The sequence below is a fragment of the Schistocerca serialis genome, chromosome 4, assembly GCF_023864345.2.
Source record: "Schistocerca serialis cubense isolate TAMUIC-IGC-003099 chromosome 4, iqSchSeri2.2, whole genome shotgun sequence".
Lineage (NCBI taxonomy): Eukaryota > Metazoa > Arthropoda > Insecta > Orthoptera > Acrididae > Schistocerca > Schistocerca serialis.
The window spans coordinates 451919101-451936785 of NC_064641.1; the positions used below are offsets into that span (position 1 = coordinate 451919101).

Below are 17685 nucleotides of genomic sequence, written 5' to 3' on the forward strand. Positions count from 1 at the left end.
GGTCGTCCAGAACATCCATGATGACCTACTCCACCTGCAGTGGCAGGGGAATGAGGTTTCTTTCTGCTGGGTGCCGGGACACATGGGTGGCTGCCAAATATGCATGTTCCCTCCCTCACGTTGTTGAATCTGCCGTCCCCCTCCTTGCTGTTACCTCCCTTTTGCATCTTCGTGTTATGTGTCAATGGGAAGAGGAGTGGCTGGCAGTCGGTGAAACTAAGCTGCGTCTGGTCAAGGCCACCATGCGGCCATGGCATACGTCCTACCAGTAATGCAGGTGGGATGAGGTTCTCCTCCTTTCCCACCTTTCCCACCTCCCACCTTTCCCTCCTCCCACCTTTCCCTCCTCCCACCTTTCCCTCCTCCCACCTTTCCCTCCTCCCACCTTTCCCTCCTCCCACCTCTCCCTCCTCCCACCTTTCCCTCTTCCCACCTTTCCATCCTCCCACCTTTCCATCCTCCCACCTTTCCATCCTCCCACCTCTCCCTCCTGCCACCTTTCCCTCCTCCCACCTCTCCCTCCTCCCACCTCTCCCTCCTCCCACCTCTCCCTCCTCCCACCTCTCCCTCCTCCCACCTCTCCCTCCTCCCACCTCTCCCTCCTCCCACCTCTCCCTCCTCCCACATTTCCCTCCTCTCACATTTCCCTCCTCCCATCTGTCTCCTTTTTGCCTCCCTTCTCCTCTTTTTGCCTCCCTTCTCCTCTTTTTGCCTCCCTTCTCCTCTTTTTGCCTCCCTTCTCCTATTTTTGCCTCCCTTCTCCTCTTTTTGCCTCCCTTCTGCACTTTTTGCTTCCCCTCTGCACTTTTTGCCTCCCTTCTGCACTTCTTTTTGCTTCCCCTCTGCACTTTTTGCCTCCCTTCTGCACTTTTTGCTTCCCCTCTGCACTTTTTGCCTCCCTTCTGCACTTTTTGCCTCCCTTCTGCACTTTTTGCCTCCCTTCAGACCTATTTGCCTCCCTTCTGCCCTCTTTGCCTCCCTTCTCCCCTCTTTGCCTCCCCCCTTTGTCGCCCCTCTCCCCCCTTTGTCGCCCCTCTCCCTCCTTTGTCGCCCCTCTCCCCACTTTGTCGCCCCTCTCCCCCCCTTTTGTCGCCCCTCTCCCCCCTTTTGTCGCCCCTCTCCCCTCTTGGCCGCCCCTTTTTCCATCCCTTCTCTCCTGTTTCCCCCCTGCTCCCCCAATTTCCCTTCTCTCTCTTCTCTCTCTCTCTCTCTCTCTCTCTCTCTCTCTCTCTCTCCCCCATTTCCCTTCTCTCTCTCTCTCTCTCTCCCATTTCCCTTCTCTCTCTCTCTCTCCCCCCAATTTTCCTTCTATCTCTCTCTCCCCTATTTCCTTCTATCTCTCTCTCCCCTATTTCCCTTCTCTCTCCATTGACCTCTCTCCCGTTTTAACGCCCTCTCCCTCCAATCCCTCTTGTCTTTTCCTCTTCCCCACTTCCCTCCTAACTTCTGCCTTCTCTCCTCTTCAGCCTTTTCACCACTCTCCCAAGACCTTGCCTCCTCTCTCCCCCTCACCCTCCCTCCCTTACACCCTCCCTCCCTTACAACCCTCCCTCCCTTTCACCCTCCCTCCCTTACACCCTCCCTCCCTTACACCCTCCCTCCCTTACACCCTCCCTCCCTTACACCCTCCCTCCCTTACACCCTCCCTCCCTTTCACCCTCACTCCCTTACACCCTCCCTCCCTTTCACCCTCACTCCCTTTCACCCTCACTCCTTTTAACCCTCCCTCTTCTCCTCCCTCCTCTCCTCCTACTCGTCACTCCTCTCATCCCTCCTACTCCTCCCTCCTCTCCTCCTACTCCTCCTTCCTCTCTTCCTCCTCCTTCCTCTCTTCCTCCTCCCTCCCCTCTTCCTCCTCCCTCCTCTCTTCCACCTCCCTCTTCTCTTCCACCTTCCTCCTCTCCTCCTACTCCTCCCTCTTCTCCACTTCCTCATCCCTCTTCTCCGCTTCCTCCTCCCTCTTCACAACTTCCTCCTACCCCTTTTCCGCTTGCTCCTCCCTCTTCTCGTCTTCCTCCCCCTCCTCCATCTTCCTCCTCCCTCTTCTCCTCACTCCCTTCCTCCTCCTCCTCCTCCTCCTCCTCTCTCCCTTCCTCCTCCTCGCTTTTGTCCTCCTCCTCCCCCCTCTTGTCCCCTTTCTCCTAGTCCTCCCCCCTCTTGTCCCCTTTCTCGTAGTCCTTCCCCCTCTTGTCCCCTCACTCTTGTCTTCCTCCCCTCACTCTTGTCCTCCTCATCCTCACTCTTGCCCTCCTCATCCTCACTCTTGCCCTCCTCCTCCTCACTCTTGCCCCCTTCCTCCTTCCTCCTCCTCCTCACTCTTGCCCCCTCCTCCTCCTCACTCTTGCCCCCTCCTCCTCCTCACTCTTGCCCATCCTCCTCCTCACTCTTGCCCCCCTCCTCCTTTCGTTCCCCTTTCCATTTTTCGTTCCCCCTGTTGTTCCCTTTTCTCCATTCCATATTTCTACCTTCAATTTTCTTTCCCACTTCCAATTTTCTTTCTCACTTCCAATTTTCTTTCTCGCTTCCAATTTTCTTTCCCACTTCCAATTTTCTTTCTCACTTCCAATTTTCTTTCTCGTTCCCCTTTTCCACCATTTCTCTTTCCCCTTTTCCACCATTTCCCTTTCCCCTTTTGTACCATTTCTCTTTCTCTCTCCCCCTCTGTTTCTCTTTATCCTTTTCCCTCATCTTCCCTATTCTGTCCTCCTGTGGGCCCCCTCAGTCCCCTCTCTTTCATCTCCATCCCACCCTTTCTCTCCCTTCCTCCCCAGCGATTCTTTCCTGCCATCTCTTCCCATTCCCCCCATCCCTGTTAACCCCATATCTTCCCTTTTCCCCCATCCCTCTTAACCCAACATCTTGCCTTTTCCTCCATCCCTCTTAACCCAACATCTTCCCTTTTCCCCCAAGGCCATCTTTCCACCTCTTTCCCATTCTACTCTTTACCCTTCCGCTCTTTCCCCTCCGCTCTTTGCCGTCCTTCCCGCTCTTTGCCCTCCCTCCTGCACTTTGCCCTCCCTCCCGCACTTTGCCCTCCCTCCCGCACTTTGCCCTCCCTCCCACTCTTTGCCCTCCCGCATGCCCTTTCTCCTCTCTCCCGGCCTTTGCACCTCCCTCCCACCCACCCTTTCCCCTACCTCCCGCCCGCCCTTTGCACTCCCTCCCGCCCTTTCACCTCCCTCCCACTCTTCCCCCTGCCGACCGCTCATTGACCCGGGCTGCCACTAATTGATCTGCCCACCCACTCTTCTCTCCCACTCTGCCGCCTGTGTCATTTCCCTCTCCACAATTTATCCCCATATCCTACTCTCCCCTCTCTTCCCTTGTCAGTGCCTTTTCTCTCCTGTATCCTGTCTCATCTAACACCCATTGGCCTCTCCTGTCCACCTCTCCTCTCTTATCTCATCTTCTTCTACCTCACCTGTCCCTCCTACCTCACCTGTCCCTCCTACCTCACCTGTCCCTCCTACCTCACCTGTGCCTCCTACCTCACCTGTGCCTCCTACCTCACCTGTCCCACCTGTCTCTCCTACATCACCTGTCCCTCCTACATCACCTATCCCTCCTATATCACATATCCCCTCCTCCTCTCCCTCTCCCACTCCTTTGTCCCTCTCCTCCTTCTCTCCCTCTTCTCTCCATCTCCTCCTCTCTCCCTCTTCTCTCTGCCCCCACAACTCTCCATCTCCTCTTCTCTCCTCACCAACACTCTCCATCTCCTCTTTTCTCCCTCACCACCACTCTCCATCTCCTCTTTTCTCCCTCACCACCACTCTCCATCTTCCTCTTCTCTCCGTCACCACCACTCTCAATCTCGTCCTCTCTCCATGCTCCTCGCCTCTCATGCTCCTCCCCTCTCATGCTCCTCCCTTCTCATGCTCCTCCCTTCTCATGCTCCTCCCTTCTCATGCTCCTCCCTTCTAATGCTCCTCCCCTCTCCATGCTCCTCCCCTCTCCATGCTCCTCCCCTCTCCATGCTCCTCCCCTCTCCATGCTCCTCCCCTCTCCATGCTCCTCCCCTCTCCATGCTCCTCCCCTCTCCATGCTCCTCCCCTCTCCATGCTCCTCCCCTCTCCATGCTCCTCCCCTCTCCATGCTCCTCCCCTCTCCATGCTCCTCCCCTCTCCATGCTCCTCCGTTCTCCATGCTCCTCCGTTCTCCCTGTCATCACCCTCCCTGTCATCACCCTCTCTCCGTGTCCTCTGTCTCCCTTTCACCACCCTCACTCCTTGTCCTCTGTCTCCCTTTCACTGCCCTCACTCCTTGTCCTCTGTCTCCCCTTTCACCGCCCTCACTCCTTGTCCTCCCTCTCCCTTTCACCGCCCTCACTCCTTGTCCCCCTTGTCCCTTTCACCGCCCTCACTCCTTGTCCACCCCCTCCACCTACTCTCACTCCCCTCCCTGCTTGCCCCTCCTTCCCCTATGCTACTCCTCCCCTTGCATCTCCCTCTCCACCCCATCTCCACCTCCTACCCCTCCCTGCCCCCTCTCAACCCCATCTCCCCCACCATCCTCTCCCATGCCACCTCTCAACCCCATCTCCCCCACCACCCTCTCCCATGCCACCTCTTCACCCCATCTCCTCCTCCTTTTCCCTCTCCACCTCATCTTCTACTCCCTCTCCCTCAATCCACCTTCCTTCCTTCTCCCTCTCTCCAGCTTTCTCCCTCTCCCTCTCTCCTTCACACTCTCTCTCAACCCTCTCTCCTTCCCACTCTTTCACCCCTCTGCTTCCTCTCTCCATCCTCTCTCTCCTCCTCTCGCTGTGCCCTCTCTGCATCCTCTCTCTTCTCCTCTCGCTGTGCCCTCTCTCTGCATCCTCTCGCTCTCCTCCTCTTGCTGTGCCATCTCTCTCTGCATCCTCTCTCTCCTCCTCTCTCTCTCTCTCTCTCTCTCTCTCTCTCTCTCTCTCTCTCTCTCTCTGCCCCCTTCTCACCTTCTCCTTCTCCCTCTCTGCCCCCCTCTCACCTTTTCCCTCTCCTTCTCTGACCCCCTCTCACCTTTTCCCTCTCCCTCTCTGCCCCCTTTTCCTTCTCACTCTCCCCCCTCTCACCTTTTCCTTCTCACTCTCCCCCCCCTCTCACCTTTTCCTTCTCCATCTCTGCCCCCCTCTCACCTTTTCCTTCTCCCTCTCTGCCTCCTCACACCTATTCCTTCTCCCTCTCTGCCCCCCTCACACCTATTCCTTCTCCCCTCTCTGCCCCCCCTCTCACCTTTTCCTTCTCCCTCTCTCCCCCCTCTCAACTTTTCTCTCTCCTCTCTCCCCCTCTCAACTTTTCCTTCTCCCTCTCTGCCCCCATCTCGCCTTTCCTTCTCCCCTCTCTGCCCCCCTCTCGCCTTTTCCTTCTCCCTCTCTGCCCCCCTCTCGCCTTTTCCTTCTCCCTCTCTGCCCCCCTCTCACCTTTTCCTTCTCCCTCTGTGCCCCCCTCTCGCCTTTTCCTTCTCCCTCTCTGCCCCCTCTCGCCTTCTCCTTCTCCCTCTCTGCCCCCCCTCTCGCCTTCTCCTTCGCCATCACTCCCCCCTCTATCCTTTTCCTTCTCCCTCTCTCCCCCCCTCTTGCCATTTCCTTCTCCCTCTCTCCCCCCTCTCGCCTTTTCCTTCTCCCCCTCTCCCCCCTCTCGCCTTTTCCTTCTCCCCCTCTCCCCCTTTTCCTTCTCCCCCTCTCCCCCCTCTCGCCTTTTCCTTCTCCCCCTCTCCCCCCTCTCGCCTTTTCCTTCTCCCTCTCTCCCCCCTCTCGCCTTTTCCTTCTCCCTCTCTCCCCCCTCTCGCCTTTTCCTTCTCCCTCTCTCCCCCCTCTCGCCTTTTCCTTCTCCCTCTCTCCCCCCTCTCGCCTTTTCCTTCTCCCTCTCTCCCCCCTCTCGCCTTTTCCTTCTCCTCTCTCCCCCCTCTCGCCTTTTCCTTCTCCCTCTCTCCCCCCTCTCGCCTTTTCCTTCTCCCTCTCTCCCCCCTCCCGCCTTTTCCTTATCCGTCTCTCGCCCCCTCCCGCCTTTTCCTTATCCGTCTCTCCCCCTCCCGCCTTTTCCTTATCCGTCTCTCCCCCCTCTCGCCTTTTCCTTCTCCTCTCTCCCCCCTCTCGCCTTTTCCTTCTCCCTCTCTCCCCCCTCTCGCCTTTTCCTTCTCCCTCTCTCCCCCCTCTCGCCTTTTCCTTCTCCCTCTCTCCCCCCTCTCGCCTTTTCCTTCTCCCTCTCTCCCCCCCTCTCGCCTTTTCCTTCTCCCTCTCTCCCCCCTCTCGCCTTTTCCTTCTCCCTCTCTCCCCCCTCTCGCCTTTTCCTTCTCCCTCTCTCCCCCCTCTCGCCTTTTCCTTCTCCCTCTCTCCCCCTCTCGCCTTTTCCTTCTCCCTCTCTCCCCCCTCTCGCCTTTCCTTCTCCTCTCTCCCCCTCTCGCCTTTTCCTTCTCCCTCTCTCCCCCCTCTCGCCTTTTCCTTCTCCCTCTCACCCCCCTCTCGCCTTTTCCTTCTCCCCTCTCTCCCCCCTCTCGCCTTTTCCTTCTCCCTCTCTCCCCCCTCTCGCCTTTTCCTTCTCCCTCTCTCCCCCCTCTCGCCTCTCCTTCTCCTTCTCCCTCTCTCCCCCCTCTCGCCTTTTCCTTCACCCTCTCTCCCCCCTCTCGCCTTCTCCTTCTCCCTCTCTCCCCCCTCTCGCCTTTTCCTTCTCCTCTCTCCCCCCCTCTCACCTTTTCCTTCTCCCTCTGTGCCCCCCTCTCACCTTCTCTTACTCCCTCTCTGCCCCCTCTCACCTTCTCTTTCTCCCTCTGTGCCCCCATCTCATCTTCTCTTTCTCCCTCTGTGCCCCCCCTCTCACATTCTCTTTCTCCCTCTGTGCCCCCCTCTCACCTTCACTTACTCCCTCTCTGCCCCCTCTCACGTTCTCGTACTCCCTCTCTGCCCCCCTCTCACCTTCTCGTACTCCCTCTCTGCCCCCCTCTCACCTTCTCGTACTCCCTCTCTGCCCCCTCTCACCTTCTCGTACTCCCTCTCTGCCCCCCTCTCACCTTCTCGTACTCCCTCTCTGCCCCCTCTCACGTTCTCGTACTCCCTCTCTGCCCCCCTCTCTACGTTCTCGTACTCTCTCTCTGCCCCCTCTCACGTTCTCGTACTCCCTCTCTGCCCCCTCTCACGTTCTCGTACTCCCTCTCTGCCCCCCTCTCACCGTTCTCGTACTCCCTCTCAGCCCCCCTCTCACCTTCTCGTAGTCCCTCTCTGCCCCCTCTCACCTTCTCGTAGTCCCTCTCTGCCCCCTCTCACCTTCTCGTAGTCCCTCTCTGCCCCCTCTCACCTTCTCTTACTCCCGCTCTGCCCCCCTCTCACCTTCTCGTACTCCCTCTCTGCCCCCCTCCACCTCCTCGTACTCCTCTCTGCCCCCCTCTCACCTCTATCGTACTCCCTCTCTGCCCCCTCTCCTCCTCTTCCTCCTTCCCTCCTCCCTTCTCATCCTCCTCTCTCATCCTTCCCCTCCACCCTTCCCTCCACCTCACATCAACCCCTCCATCCACCTCCCACACCTCCTCTCTCTCTCTCTCTCTCTCTCTCTCCTCCTCCACCTCTCCTCTCTCTCTCTCTCTCTCTCCTCTCTCTCCTCTCACTCTCTCTCTCTCTCTTCTCTCTCTTCTCTCTCTCTCTCATCACTCTCCTCTCTCTCTCTCTCTCATCTCCCCTCCTCCCTCCTACTCTCTCTCTCTCTCTCTCTCTCTCTCTCTCTCTCTCTCTCTCTCTCTCTCTCTCACTCTCTCTCTCTCTCTCTCTCATCCTCCCTCCTACCTTCTCTCTCTCTCGTCTCCTCCTCTCCTCTCCGTTTGTCTCTCTCTGTCATCCTCTCCCTCTCCGTTTCTCTCTCCTCATCCTCCTCCTCTCGTCATCTCTCCAACCTCCCCTCCTCCTCATCATCACACACCTCCTCCCACTCTTCTCTCTCATCCCCCCTCCTCCCTTTCTTCTCTCTACATCCTCCCCTCCTCCCTTTCCATCATCCTCCCCCCTCCTCCCCTCACTCTCACATCCTCTCCCCTCCCCCCTCTCATCCTCTCTCTTCCTCCCTCCCTGCCTCCTTTACTTACTCCTCCCTCCTACCCCTCTCTCTTCCCCCCTTTCCTACCCCCTCTCTCCTCCCCCTCTATCTTCCCCCTCCCCCTCCCTCTCCCTCTCTCTTTTCCCCCCTCCCTCTCTCTGTCTCTCCCTCTCTCTTCCCCCTCCCTCTCTCCTTCTGTCCCTCTCTCTTCCCCCTCCCTCTCTCCTTCAGTCCCTCTTTCTTCCCCCTCCCTCTCTCTTCCCCCTCCCTCTCTCCTTCCCTCTCTCCTTCTCTCCCTCCCTCTTCCCCCTCCCTCTCTCCTTCTCTCCCTCCCTCTTCCCCCTCCCTCTCTCCTTCTCTCCCTCCCTCTTCCCCCTCCCCTCTCCTCTCTCCCTCCCTCTTCCCCCTCCCTCCCTCCTTCTCACCCCCCCTCTTCCCCCTCCCTCTCTCCTTCTCTCCCTCTCTCTTCCCCCCTCTCTCTCTCTTCACCCTCCCTCTCTCCTTCCCTCCCTCTATCTTTCCCCTCACCCCTCCTTCCCTCCCTCTATCTTTCCCCTCCCCCCTCTCTCCTTCCCTCCCTCTCTTTTCCCCGTCCTTCTCTCCTTCCCTCCCTGCCTCTTCCTCCTCCCTCTCTCCTTCCCTCCCTCCCTCCTTCCCCCTCCCTCTTCTTCCTCCATCTCTCCTTCCCTCCCTCCCTCTTCCTCCTCCCTCTTTCCTTCCCTCCCTATCTCCTCCCCCTCCCTCCCTCCTCCCCCTCCCTCCCTCTTCCACCTCCCTCACTCCTTCTCTCCCTCTCTCTTCCCCTTCCCTCGCTCCTTGTCTCCCTCTCTCTTCCCCCTCCCTCACTCCTTCTCTCCCTCTCTCTTCCCCCCCCCTCCCTCCCTCCTTCTCTCCCTCTCTCTTCCCCCTCCCTCTCTCCTTCTCTCCCTCTCTCTTCCCCCTCCTCCTTCCCTCCCTCTTTCCCTCCCTCTCTCCTTCTCTCCCTCTCTCTTCCCCCTCTCTCTTCCCCCCCTCTCTCTTCCCCCTCTCTCTCTCTCCTTCCCCACTCTCTTCCCCCCTCTCTCTCTCCTTCCCTCCGTCTCTCCTTCCCTCCCTCTCTTTTTCCCCTCCATCCCTCCTTCTCTCCCTCACTCTTCCCCCTCCCTCTGTCCTTTCCTCTTTCCCCTCCCTCTGTCCTTTCCTCTTTCCCCTCCCTCTGTCCTTCCCTCTTTCCCCTCCCTCTGTCCTTCCCTCTTTCCCCTCCCTCTGTCCTTCCCTCTTTCCCCTCCCTCTGTCCTTCCCTCTTTCCCCTCCCTCTGTCCTTCCCTCTTTCCCCTCCCTCTGTCCTTCCCACTCTCTCTTTACCCTCCCTCTGTCCTTCCCTCTTTCCCCTCCGTCTGTCCTTCCCTCTCTCTCTTTCCCCTCCCTCCTGCCCTCCCTCTTTTCCTCCCTCTCTCATTCCCCTCCCTTCCTCATGCCTTCCCTCTCTCTTCCCCCTCCCTTACCTCTGCCCTCCCTCTTTCTTCCCCCTCCCTTACCTCTGCCCTCCCTCTTTCTTCCCCCTCCCTTACCTCTGCCCTCCCTCTTTCTTCCCCCTCCCGTACTTCTGCCCTCCCTCTCTCTTCCCCCTCCCTTCCTCCTTCCCTCCCTCTCTCTTCCCCCTCCCTTCCTCCTTCCCTCCCTCTCTCTTCCCCCTCCCTTCCTCCTTCCCTCCCTCTCTCTTCCCCCTCCCTTCCTCCTTCCCTCCCTCTCTCTTCCCCCTCCCTTCCTCCTTCCCTCCCTCTCTCTTCCCCCTCCCTTCCTCCTTCCCTCCCTCTCTCTTCCCCCTCCCTTCCTCCTTCCCTCCCTCTCTCATCCCCCTCCGCCCCTCTGCCCTCTCTTCCCCCTTTGCCCCTCTGCCCTCCCTCTCTCTTCCCCCTTTGCCCCTCTGCCCTCCCCCTCTCATCCCCCTTTGCCCCTCTGCCTTCCCTCTCTCTTCCCCCTTTGCCCCTCTGCCCTCCCCCTCTCATCCCCCTTTGCCCCTCTGCCCTCCCCCTCTCATCCCCCTTTGCCCCTCTGCCCTCCCCCTCTCATCCCCCTTTGCCCCTCTGCCCTCCCTCTCTCTTCCCCCTTTGCCCCTCTGCCCTCCCTCTCTCTTCCCACTCCCTTCCTCCTTCCCTCCCTCTCTCTTCCCCCTGCCTTCCTCCTTCCCTCCCTCTCTCTTCCCCCTCCCTTCCTCCTTCCCTCTCTCCTTCCCTCCCTCTCTCTTCCCCCCTCTCTCTTCCCCCTCCCTTCCTCCTTCCCTCCCTCTCTCTTCCCCCTCCCTTCCTCCTTCCCTCCCTCTCTCTTCCCCCTCCCTTCCTCCTTCCCTCCCTCTCTCTTCCCCCTCCCTCTTTCTTCCCCCTCCCTTCCTCCTTCCCTCCCTCTCTCTTACCCCTCCCTTCCTCCTTCCCTCCCTCTCTCTTCCCCCTCCTTTCCTCCTTCCCTCCCTCTCTCTTCCCCCTCCCTTCCTCCTTCCCTCCCTCTCTCTTCCCCCTCCCTTCCTCCTTCCCTCCCTCTCTCTTCCCCCTCCCTTCCTCCTTCCCTCCCTCCCTCTTCCCCCTCCGCCCCTCTGCCCTACCTCCCTCTTCCCCCTCCGCCCCTCTGCCCTACCTCCCTCTTCCCCCTCCGCCCCTCTGCCCTACCTCCCTCTTCCCCCTCCGCCCCTCTGCCCTACCTCCCTCTTCCCCCTCCGCCCCTCTGCCCTACCTCCCTCTTCCGCCTCCGCCCCTCTGCCCTACCTCCCTCTTCCCCCTCCGCCCCTCTGCCCTACCTCCCTCTTCCCCCTCCGCCCCTCTGCCCTACCTCCCTCTTCCCCCTCCGCCTATCGGCCCTTCCCTCTCTCTTCCCCCTCCGCCTATCGGCCCTTCCCTCTCTCTTCCCCCTCCGCCCATCGGCCCTTCCCTCTCTCTTCCCCCTCCGCCCATCGGCCCTTCCCTCTCTCTTCCCCCTCCGCCCATCGGCCCTTCCCTCTCTCTTCCCCCTCCGCCCATCGGCCCTTCCCTCTCTCTTCCCCCTCCGCCCATCGGCCCTTCCCTCTCTCTTCCCCCTCCGCCCATCGGCCCTTCCCTCTCTCTTCCCCCTCCGCCCATCGGCCCTTCCCTCTCTCTTCCCCCTCCGCCCATCGGCCCTTCCCTCTCTCTTCCCCCTCCGTCCCTCGGCCCTCCCTCTCCCTTCCCCCTCCGTCCCTCGGCCCTCCCTCTCCCTTCCCCCTCCGTCCCTCGGCCCTCCCTCTCCCTTCCCCCTCCGTCCCTCGGCCCTCCCTCTCCCTTCCCCCTCCGTCCCTCGGCCCTCCCTCTCCCTTCCCCCTCCGTCCCTCGGCCCTCCCTCTCCCTTCCCCCTCCGTCCCTCGGCCCTCCCTCTCCCTTCCCCCTCCGTCCCTCGGCCCTCCCTCTCCCTTCCCCCTCCGTCCCTCGGCCCTCCCTCTCCCTTCCCCCTCCGTCCCTCGGCCCTCCCTCTCCCTTCCCCCTCCGTCCCTCGGCCCTCCCTCTCCCTTCCCCCTCCGTCCCTCGGCCCTCCCTCTCCCTTCCCCCTCCGTCCCTCGGCCCTCCCTCTCCCTTCCCCCTCCGTCCCTCGGCCCTCCCTCTCCCTTCCCCCTCCGTCCCTCGGCCCTCCCTCTCCCTTCCCCCTCCGTCCCTCGGCCCTCCCTCTCCCTTCCCCCTCCGTCCCTCGGCCCTCCCTCTCCCTTCCCCCTCCGTCCCTCGGCCCTCCCTCTCCCTTCCCCCTCCGTCCCTCGGCCCTCCCTCTCCCTTCCCCCTCCGTCCCTCGGCCCTCCCTCTCCCTTCCCCCTCCGTCCCTCGGCCCTCCCTCTCCCTTCCCCCTCCGTCCCTCCGTCCCTCGGCCCTCCCTCTCCCTTCCCCCTCCGTCCCTCGGCCCTCCCTCTCCCTTCCCCCTCCGTCCCTCGGCCCTCCCTCTCCCTTCCCCCTCCGTCCCTCGGCCCTCCCTCTCCCTTCCCCCTCCGTCCCTCGGCCCTCCCTCTCCCTTCCCCCTCCGTCCCTCGGCCCTCCCTCTCTCTTCCCCCTCCGTCCCTCGGCCCTCTCTCTCTCTTCCCCCTCCGTCCCTCGGCCCTCCCTCTCTCTTCCCCCTCCGTCCCTCGGCCCTCCCTCTCTCTTCCCCCTCCGCCCCTCGGCCCTCCCTCTCTCTTCCCCCTCCGCCCCTCGTGCCCTCCCTCTCTCTTCCCCCTCCGCCCCTCGTGCCCTCCCTCTCTCTTCCCCCTCCGCCCCTCGTGCACTCCCTCTCTCTTCCCCCTCCGCCCCTCGTGCCCTCCCTCTCTCTTCCCCCTCCGCCCCTCGTGCCCTCCCTCTCTCTTCCCCCTGCGCCCCTCGTGCCCTCCCTCTCTCTTCCCCCTGCGCCCCTCGTGCCCTCCCTCCCTCTTCCCCCTGCGCCCCTCGTGCCCTCCCTCCCTCTTCCCCCTGCGCCCCTCGTGCCCTCCCTCCCTCTTCCCCCTGCGCCCCTCCTGCCCTCCCTCCCTCTTCCCCCTGCGCCCCTCCTGCCCTCCCTCCCTCTTCCCCCTGCGCCCCTCCTGCCCTCCCTCCCTCTTCCCCCTGCGCCCCTCCTGCCCTCCCTCCCTCTTCCCCCTCCGCCCCTCCTGCCCTCCCTCCCTCTTCCCCCTCCGCCCCTCCTGCCCACCCTCTCTCTTCCCCCTCCGCCCCTCCTGCCCTCCCTCTCTCTTCCCCCTCCGCCCCTCCTGCCCTCCCTCTCTCTTCCCCCTCCGCCCCTCCTGCCCTCCCTCTCTCTTCCCCCTCCGCCCCTCCTGCCCTCCCTCTCTCCTTCTCTCCCTCTGTCTTCCCTCTCCCTCTATTCTTCTCTTCAATGTGTCTGCCAATTCCCCTTTCTCTCATCCCCCCCCCCCACTTTCTGTCATGGTACTAGGCATACCACCCCGTTTCTTACATCCTCCCACTCTTCCACATTCCACTATCCTGTATACTGCTATTCTCTCGTATCCTTGCTTGTAATTTTGTGTGAGTGTTTGGAGAGACTGGGAGAGAGCACAGCAAATGTAATGAGTATGAAGCAAAAGACAAAGGTAACATCATTAGTAGTTAAGGTTGGTAGAATAAATGACTTCTTTTTGAAAAGAACTGTTTCATATAGATTCAGTTTATCTGCTCCTATATAAATAAAAACAAATTTTGGACTGTTGCAGACCAATGATCGTGCTAAAAATAGTAAAGTAAAAGTCATCTGGTTTCTAATTAAAATACTGCATTGGCAGTTCTGTCACTGAAGGAGACCTAGACCTTCCATTGAAATGATTATGAACAGAAGCTGCATAGAGGGCAACCAAGGAAGTTAACCGTTGAAGTAAGTGGTTGCGTGTTTGAGAATTATTTTAGAATGTAATTGGTTGTATACAACATATCAGTCGTGTATGTTGTCTTTTATACTCTTCATTCAGTCGTGTATGTTGTCTTTTATACTCTTCATTTGATGCTACAGTCATTTGATGATGGCTTCACTGCAGACATTTTGGTTTCTTAGGAAGTGCATACAAGATTTGGAGAGGTGTTCTTTGTATTTTCTTCAGCTCCATCTTATATTTTTCTGTTTTTATCCATATAAATTGATTTTTTCTTTGTTTACTTTAGTACCTTTGTGATATTACTGTAGGAATGAGTAAAACCAGGAAATGTTACAACACTAGAAATATCTAGAATAAAACATTATGTATTCTCTACTGTTTAGAGTCAAGACTCCTCACAGTAGTACAATTATACATGCTTACTAGTTCTGCAGATGATAAAGAAATAGGAAAATGTATCATGAGATAAGAGAAATTATTTAGGATGTTGAAGAGAGAGAAAAATTTTATTTTGAAACACAATTTAATCACTATTAACACTTGATCACAAATCTTAAATGAATACTATATATTGAGAAGAGACATGGAATGCCTGGCAGGTTTCAGATAGATAAAACAAGTATTTAGAAAGCAAATTTTTAAACTGCAGAATATTTCCATAAGTAGTTATGGACTCTGACCAGAATTTATCAGTTATGAAACATAGACTCAGGCTGAAGAAACTGCAGAAAGTTAGGAAAATAGGAGGTGGTCCTAAGATAAGTTGAAAGAATCAAAGTTTGTTGAGTGTTTCAGAGGGAGCATTGAGCAGCTGAGCAAAATACATGAAGATATTCAATAGATGATGAATGGGTGACTTTAAGAGAGGTATTAAGGAAGGGGAAGAGGAATGAGGCCCATAGAAGCCATTGGGTGAAAGATGAGATAACAAGCTTACCTCATGAAAGGGAAAAATAATGCCAGTTGAAGCAGCCAAATGGGAATACAGACATGCATCAAATGGGATTGACAGATTGCACTTCTGTGAAGGAGGATTGGTAGAGGAGAAATGCAAAATTATAGAAACTTCTATGACTATGGCATAAGATAAAGCCGTGTATAAGAAAATTTAACAGACCTTTGGACAAAAGAGAAGCAGCTGGATGAACTTCAAGAACCAAATGGTAAGCTAGGAACTAAGTAAAAAAGTGAAGTCTAAAAAGTAGAATATATAGAAGTGCTATGTAAAAAAAAGTGAATTGAATGTTATGGGAAAGGAAGATAAGGTGGATTTGATGATATTGTGAGAAAGCTTCATCAAAACACCGGAAGATTTAAGTTGGAACAAGACACTGTGGAGGAGAACTTTGACAAAACTGTTCCATTTTGTATTTGTATGTATTGGGTGTTAAAACAGTCTCTCGCAGTGCCGTATGACTGTTAGCTGCGCATGCTGTATACCGCAGTGAATACACCAAAATGAAACTCAGTGAAATACAAGTTATTAATTTATTGAATATTCATTTTTACTTACAAATTTTCACATTAAATGTTAAAAGTGACCCCCCTGTTGAATACGCAATTCAATTCGTCTAATCATGTTTCCAAACACAAGCTGTAAAATTTCTTCTGTAACAGAAGCAGTGAAAGTGGATATTGCAGCTTAAATTCATCGATTGATTTTGAACAATTTTTATAGACAGTTGCTTCCACTGCACCCCAGAAGAAAAAGTTAGGTGCTGTTATGTCAGGCAATCGTGGAGGCCAAATTCCCTGTGAAATTATGCGATCACCAAAAACATCAGCTACCAGTGACATTGAAACATGAGCTGTATGTGCGGTTGCACCGTCTTGTTGAAAATAACCATTCAGTATTTCACTTAACACAAGTGCAGTATCATTGTGCGTTTATTGTTTCGGTGAAAAATTTAGGTACCCACAACCCGACGTCTAGAAATTGCATTCCAAACTCCTGTTTTTGCAGAATGAAGTGGTTCCTCATGAATACACAGTGGATTTGCAGTACTTCGCATACAAAAATTTTGCGAGTTCATGTACCCGGGTAAATGAAACAAACCATGCCTCATCAGTGAAAAACGTTTCATTAAGAATATCCCTTCCATTTTGTTGAACAAAATTTTTGAACCATTGACAATAATGCAGTCTCTTGCCATGATAAGTATTATTCAGTTCTTGCATGACTGTCACTTTGTATGCTAATTTTTTCCTTACAGCTGTGTCTACCATTCTGACACTAACATCGATTTCCTGGGCAAGTTTTCTTACTGAACTGTTTGGACTCATGGACATTTTATTGTAAATATCGAGTAGTTTGTCCTCAGACAAAACGCGAGCATGACCACTTCTCGGTGCATCTGTCATTGCACCCGTAGTTCGAAATTTGTTTATCAAATCTGGTACAGTATCGCGATGTGGGAGTGTTGCCTCTGGGAAATCTGAATTAAATGTTTGACGAACTGAAACTGTGTATTTACTGCCGGCTTTGAACACTTGTTCGACTAAAAACACACGTTCTTCAGTGGTTAGCATTTTAACAGTGACAAAAACTAAACAAACAAACGAAAGAACTAAACTTAAACATTCATGTCAACACGTAACGACACACTCTAACGATACTACTGATGCTGGCTGATATAAACGAAACAATGGAATGTTGGGAGAGTCCACTTGAAGAGAAGTAACCCAGGTAGGCGAACATTCATGCGGCACGCGCGGGTAACAATCATAAGGCACTGCGGAGAGACTTTTTGAACACCCCGTATAAGACAGTAGCAATATCTCAACTTCAAGAAAAATATAATAACCCTTACATCAAAGAAGGCAGGAGCTGGTGGGTGTATTACCAAACCATCAGTTCAGTAAGTCATGGTTGCAAAATAACAACACAGATTATTTACATAAAAATGGAAGGGCTGTTAGAAGCTGACATGGGGAATATCTGTTTGATTGTTATGCAGAAGTAAAATGACTTGCACAGGATACACTTGTGTGGAGATCTGCATCAAACCTGAAGGTGACAACAACTACTGCTACAATCCTGAACACACCAGATCTCTCTAACTCTTCAATTTGTCAGGTGTCATTTTACAATTCATAAATGATAATACAGTTTGTTGATTTTTGCAGTTTTGTTTTAAGAAAATATATTTTGAATTAGATTTTGTCAAGAAAATTTCACACATTAACTTGGAAGAAGAAATACTGCAAAACTCGTGGGAAGATTATTAGAAGAAAAGGAAGACAATCATTTGAAAGATGATAGATCTTGTAGTTGATGGCTGTGATATAAATGTGGTAAGACACTGAGAAACTGAATGGGAAACTGATAAACAGGCATTTGAAATCTTCATGTTGCTGGATTTATTGTTAGTTAATACAAAACTACTGAATCACAGTTGTAGTTAAACTTGTCTGTTACGTCTCATGTTGTTTGGGTTTTGCCATTGTTCTTGCTATTCCTCAGATTCCTGAAGCGTGCCTCAATTTCAAAATGTGTATGTGTTTCTTGTCACTGAGAGTAGATTCACGTGTTCCCTGAGACTTTTATTTTAATTTAGGTCTAGACTGATCAGCCAGAATATTATGCCGACCCTTCTGTTATGTGAATGAACTACAGTAGTTGTTAAAGGTTTATTAAAATTCACAAAAATAACACAGTCAGCTAATTGCTGTAACCATCAGTAGCCTTTGAAATTGGTAGATGATGGAAAACCACTGGTAGATGGCTAGCTTTCGGTAAAGTCATCCTCATCTAGTAGATGCTCATTTTAAGTGAAGACACTGCAATATCTAAAAAACTACACACTGGATCAAAAAATATTATAATTCCAATTTGTTTGTCTCGGAGGGGGACATCCACAGTGGTAACGCACTCGACCCACCACCCCATCCTGTCCGTGGGCGGCAGGGAGAGGGTGTGGGGTAGGGACTTTGATATCTTCAATGAGAACCCTCATTTTTTATTGCAGATTATGATTCTGTGGCAAAATCTACACGCATTTTGTCTGAAACACTTTCTTCGTTTCACACAGATGGCATTATAATTGGAGGAACAGAAATGGATACACAATCTTAATTTATGACAAGCTACTCAATGGCACGTTGGGCACCAGTTCCAAACTGTGAGGTTAGGACAGGCTGGTATTTCATAATTTGTAAATGGAAACCGTATTCGCAACATTTTGTTTCTCTGACATATCGAACAGGGGACTACTCAATGCGCCACCATGGCCATGTAACAAACTACAATGTATCTCAACAGACAGTACACCATGATAGGAGCCCACATGTTGTGCAGACACAGAATAGGTAGCAGCTCTAGTGGTACAACTGCTGGATGGTATCCTGGACTTTCGACATTATAGGTCGTTTTGGCATGATGAT

The 17685-nt window shown here is 54.7% G+C and overlaps 1 protein-coding gene across 2 annotated transcripts in view; it reads left to right on the plus strand.

Moving 5' to 3' along the window:
* Nucleotides 1-17685, plus strand: part of LOC126475092 (adenylate cyclase type 9) — a 194015-nt gene that overhangs the window by 7853 nt on the left and 168477 nt on the right. The gene's annotated exons all lie outside the window — the stretch shown is intronic.